Below are 6283 nucleotides of genomic sequence, written 5' to 3'. Positions count from 1 at the left end.
TGAGTTCGAGGCCAGCCTGAACTACTGAGTGAGTTCCAGGACAGCCAGGGCTACATAGTAAGACTCTGTCAAAAAAAAAAAAAAAAAAAAAGGAAAGAAAAGAAAAAGAAAGAAAAAAGAATGAAAAATGAAACGAAGAGAGGAAAAGAAAGAAGAGAAGAGAAAAGAAAGTCTAAGCCGTATTCTTCAGGTAACTGGAAGAAGCCATTTTGTTGGTTTTGTTTTGAGAAAGGGTCTCCCTCTGTAGCCTAAACTGACCTTGAACAAAGGACCCTCCTGCCTCAAACTCCAAGTGCTGGGCCCACAGGGGTAACATCATTATGCGCAGTTAGGGTTTGCCTTGGTTATTTATTATTATTATTATTATTAGCGTGGTATGTGTGTGTGTGTGAGTGTGTGTGAGTGTGTGTGTTTGTGTGTGTGTGAGTGTGTGTGTGTGAGTGTGTGTGAGTGTGTGTGTGTGAGTGTGTGTATGTGTGAGTGTGTGTGTGTTTGTGTGTGTGTGTGTGTGTGAGTGTGTGTATGTGTGAGTGTGTGTGTGTGTGAGTGTGTGTATGTGTGAGTGTGTGTGAGTGTGTGTATGTGTGAGTGTGTGTGTGTGAGTGTGTGTGAGTGTGTGTGTGTGAGTGTGTGTGAGTGTGTGTATGTGTGAGTGTGTGTGTGTGTGTGTGTATGTGTGTGTGAGTGTGTGTGAGTGTGTGTGTTTGTGTGTGTGTGACGTCTGTTGGTGCAGGCACACGCATGGAGGTTAGAGAACAGGTTTCCTTGCCCCAAGGCTTTGGGGATAAGATGGCAAGCATGTGAACTCACCAGCTCGCCAGCTCGCCAGCTCCTGCTTGGACCCCAGCACAGTTCCATCCATACTTCATTCACACTAGAGAACACAACTTCAGGGTAAAACACTGTCTTACGACTTTGGGATCACTAGTCTTCAATCCTCTTGAAATTATTCTACTCAACTGCCCATCATTTCCCTAGAATAATGACGTCTCTGCACCCGTGTGGAGCATCCCCAGATTCCACTCATTTGGAGTCAGAAAGCTCAGTTTCTGCCACGGAATATCAGCAGCAGTTACATACAAGTGTAGGCAAAACAAACTGTCAAAGCACATGCCCTTGGTTTTTGCTCTGTATCTATTGCTACAGATTCCATGCCTTTGACTCAGTGTCTGCAAGGTGTTGGTGACAGGTCCCATGATCCCTGTATGCTAGGCAAGTGCTCCATCACAGAGTAAGCCCACTAGGGCTTGTTTAAAGCACTATATTTTATTTATTTATTTACTTACTTATTAATTATATGTAAATACACTGTAGCTGTCTTCAGACACACCAGAAGAGGGCATCAGATCTCATTATAGATGGTCGTGAGCCACCATGTGGTTGCTGGGATTTGAACTCAGGACCTTCAGGAGAACAGTCAGTGCTCTTAACCACTGAGCCATCTCTCCAGGCCTAAAGCACTATATTTTTCTTACACCTGTTCATTTATTTTGTGTAGGTATGGGGTGTGCATATGTGTGGCCCTCTGTAAAGAGGCTGGGACTCACGTCTTCCCTTCCACCATGGAGGTCCTGGGAACTACTTTAGATAGCCAGGCTTTGCAGCATTAACCTGTGCCCACTGAGCCATCTCACCAGCCCTGAAGAACTATTTTTTTTTCATCTCGAGTAACTCTACTATTGAAAGCTGTACCTGTTAATTTTATGTCAACTTGATATAAGCTAGAGTCATTTGCAAAGAAGGAACCTCATTTGAGAAAATACCCACACCAATTCGGCCTGTGGGGAATTTTATTGCCGGATGATTGATGGGGGACGGCCCAGTTCATTGTGGGTTGTGCCATCCCTAGACTGTTGGTCTTGGGTACTATAAGAAAGCAGGCTGAAAAACTGGGTGGTTCCTCACCTCACACCTTTAATCCCAGCAATGGGGAGGCAGAGGCAGGTGGATCTCTGAGTTCAAGGCCAGCCTGGTCTACAGAGCTAGTGCTAGGACAGTCAGGACTTCACAGAGGAATCCTATCTTGAAATACAAGAACAAAACCCAAAAGAGTAGGTGAGCAAACCATGGGGAGCAAGCTAGTAAGCAGCACCCTTCCGCGGGCTCTGCATCAGCTCCTGCCTCCAGGTTCCTGCCTTGAGTTCCTGCCCTGAATTTGTGGGACGACTAACTGCAAGTTGTAAAATGAAATAAACCCTTCCTTCCCCAAGTTAATTTTGGTCATGGTGTTTTAGGACAGCAATAGAAACCCTAAGACACAAGCCTTTAGTTACCTCTAGGTGGAATCTAGAAAGAAAAAAATAATGATGTTGGGAGCTGGCGAGATCGTTTGGTGGGCAGTCCCACCAGACCTAAGAACCTGAGTTTGGTCCCTGGGACACAAGAGGGGAGAACCCTTCAGGTTATCCTGTGACCTCTACTCTTACATGTTGTTACAGCTACACACACTAAATGAAGTGTAATAATGTGGGAGGGGTTAAGCGCACTGACTGCTCTTCCAGAGGTCCTGAGTTCAATTCCCAGCAACCACATGGTGGCTCACAACCAACTGTAATGGGATTCAGTGTCCTCTTCGGGTGTGTCTGAGACAGTGACTGTATACACACATACATAAAATAAGTAAGTAAATAAATAAATAAATCATAAAAACAACAACAAAGAGTGCTTGCTGTGTTCTTGCAGAGGACCCAGGCTGGGTTCCCAGGACCTACATGGTGGCTCATAACAGCCTGAACTCTTGGTTCTAGGGAATTCAATACCCTCTTCTGGCCTATAAGGGCAACAAACGTACACATGGCGCCCATAGTATGTGTAAGCAAACAGTCATAAAATAAAAACAGATGTTTAAAACAAGAGGTTGCTTAGAGTGGAGAATCTGTGGGTTTAAGTGGTTGCATTGCAGTGTAAGAATTGAAAGGGAAATGGGAGTAAGTTCATGCTTACCATGCAAATCACATTGCCTGACAAAAGAAATTATTTCTGAGTTAAATAATTCAATGATCTCCTTCAATTTGTCACTAATAAGGTGACCCTTACAACTAACAAAACCCCCACATGAAATAGTGGGCGTCCCTGGAGGCTCACAGAACTCGTGGAAGGGAAGGCCTTGAACAACAGGGATAAGAAATGACATTTTCCAGCTGAGCCTTTGCGGGTGTGCTATCAGCCCTCGGAGCTGGCAGGTCCATTAATCAGGGGACACTTACATCCAGCAGGCTGGAAAAGACAAGCCTGAGCCACTGAGCGTTCGTTACAGAAAAAAAGAATTCTTTCAAAAAAGCCTCAGGCAGGGCATTCTTATCAACGAGAAGAGAGGTAATGAGTTTGATGTCTATGGGGAGATGAAATTCCAAATGGAATTTCAGGCCTGGGCAGCAGAGTTTAGAGAATGAGGACCACATTTACATTTCAATGGCAGGAACACAGAGGGTAATTTTTCATGTGTATTTAATGTATTTTAAACTACAAGCCCCGCGATTCTTTGTGAGTGTGCGCCTGCTTGGATTTTCTTACCAAGCTGATGATTTTGTACTGGGTTGTAGTGATATTTAAGCCCTGGTATAGTGCACATTTACTTATTTAAGACTTGTTTTCCAATGGGGGCTTGGACTATAATCTCAGCATTGTGGAGGCTGAGACAGGAGGATTTCTAGTTAGACACTACTTAGGGAACGTAGTGAAATCTCCTCTCAAAGAATACAGTAGATACAGCCAGTGAGATGGCTCAGCAGGTAAATGTGCTCTTTGTCCAATAGCTCCTGAGAGGACCCGTGTTCAATCCCTAGGACCCACATGGAAGAGAACAAGAGAATGCCGACCTCTGCACACACGCCATGACACACACATCCCTCTTCGCACAAATAAACAGACAGGAAGGAAGCAGAGGCAGGTGAATCTCTATGAGTTCCAGGACAGCCAGGGCTATACAGGGGAACCCTGTATAGAAAAGCCTGTGTGTATGTGTCTCTCTGTGTGTGTGTGTGTGTGTGTGTGTGTGTGTGTGTGTGTGTGTGTGTGTGATGAATAAGGGTGTAAGAGAGGGAAATTATAAAATAAAGACTAAGAGTCAGGCATAGCGTCACATGGTAAGAGGTAAAGATAGGAAGATGAGGAATTTAGGGCAAGCCTTTGCTACATATTGAATTTGAGGTCTCATTAGGATCAACCCAGGCTACATGAGCCCTTGTCACAAATAAATAGATGAATTGTTTATCCACTCTGGGTACCTGAGGGGTGGAGCCCCTGCCTAGAGTGTTTGAGGTTTGATCCAGCACCACAGAACCCAACAAAACATTGTGTTTTCAAACTCTTTCTTGATTTACCAGATAAAATGGAGCTGATCTAAATAGGACATGTTATCCTTTATGTAACTGTATGAGCCGCAGGAGAGACCCGGCTCTTGAATTTACAGGTTGGGGCATATGTTGAACGGAAGATAAAATACAAAAATCAGGTACAGGCCTGCCTCAGAAGTCCGTGGCCCAACTCATGGTGTTCTGGCACCAGTTTCTGACACACCTGTACCCAGAGACCCAGCCCTTTCTTCAGAGCTGGCTCCAAACTCGTGCCACAGTGAGGCTGGCCACTTTCCTCGTGCAGTTTCTCACGTCAGTCAATTTCAGGTTGGTCGTATTTGTGCCGAGGAGGTGTCTGGAGACGACATTCACTGGCCATGCCACTCCCCTGTCATTTCTGTACACCCATGCCTGTCAGTACAAAGTGGCACTAGTTAGTTTGGACAGTGCAGCAACTGTGTAAAGTGACCTCATTTCAATAGCATGCGGAGTGCTTCCTGTCACTCTAAACGCACTTGGCTTTCATGAGATCCCTCCCAGTGAGGTAAGACAGAAAATGGTAGATCTCTAAGTCGTCATTATCTGCCAGAAGCTGAGGCAGGAGGATGGCAGCTTCAAAGCTTGTCTGGGCAACTTTGTGAGACCCTGTCTCAAAAAGATACAAAAAGGCGGGAGACTAAGCCTTGGTGGTGCAGACCTGCGATCCCAGCAATCGGGAAGGGGAGGGGAGAGCATCAGAAGTTTGGGGTCATTGATCCTCAGCCACACAGTGGGACCCTGAAGGGAGGAAGACAGACAGAGAGGCTAATTGAAAACACAAGAATTGCCTTGTTGTCCGTTGTAGATCTGTCCTAATTTCTGGTTCCCTTCCTGGGTGGCAACTGAGCTGGTGGGTTTCCCCTCCCTTCCTCCGCGACCACTTCCTCAAAACGACCACTAGGTGGCACCACGATTACAGTTCTCATTCCCAGAGACCCTAGGCGTGTGGAAGCCTAGGCTGGAGACAACGGGACCCAGTCAAGGCTACAAAAATTTTGTTTCAAAAACGAGTAAACTCAGGGGAAATTAGTAATTAAAAGCCTCATATATCTCTCCCAGTAATCTGTCCCAACGTCATCACACCATCCAGGAAGGAGCAGAGATCTGAAGTAAGAGCGGGGTTTGCCGTGAAAGAGCACTGTGGTAGCTTCAGGCTTCCCTCTCTTGGCCTTGCAGAAAGAAGAACTGTCTAAAAAAGAGGCGGGGGGGGGGGGGGGGAAAACAATTTTCTTTCTCTTTTCCTTTCTTTCTTTTCTTCCCTTTCTTTCTTTCTTTCTTTCTTTCTTTCTTTCTTTCTTTCTTTCTTTCTTCCTTCCTTTCTTCCTTCCTTTCTTTCTTTCTTTCTTTCACCACAGGGTTCTCTGTATAAGTCTGGCTCTCCTGGAACTAGCTCTGTAAACCAGGCTGGCCTCAAACTCACAGAGATCTGCCTATAGCCAGCACTTCCCAGTGCAAAACAAAAAATTTAAAATAGCCGATCATGGTGACTAACACCTTTAATTCCAGCCGGCCCTCGGGAGGCTAAGGCAGAAGGATTATAGTGAGTTGGTGGCCAGCCTGGGCTACACAGTTCTAGTCCAGTTTGAACGTCAGTGTGAGACCCTGTCTCGTCAAACCAAAATAGCAAATACAGAAAAATTTAGTAGAAGCAATGATCAGATAACTTTTGCTTTGCATGGTGCCAGAGAAAATTAAGAGTATGAGGTGAGGGTTATAGAAAGTCGCCCTCCCCTAAGAAGTAAAGCAATGGCCACACAAGCAGGGTGTAAATGAGTTGTTGACAGAAGTGGTTGTCAGCCGGGCGTGGTGGCGCACGCCTTTAATCCCAGCACTCGGGAGGCAGAGGCAGGCGGATTTCTGAGTTGGAGGCCAGCCTGATCTACAAAGTTAGTTCCAGGACAGCCAGGGCTATACAGAGAAACCCTGTCTCGAAAAACCAAAAAAAAAAA

Source organism: Mus caroli, chromosome 8 (assembly GCF_900094665.2).
Source record: "Mus caroli chromosome 8, CAROLI_EIJ_v1.1, whole genome shotgun sequence".
Taxonomy (NCBI): Eukaryota; Metazoa; Chordata; class Mammalia; order Rodentia; family Muridae; genus Mus; species Mus caroli.
The sequence above is the reverse complement of the archived record's forward strand: the minus strand, read 5'-3'. Positions refer to the sequence as shown.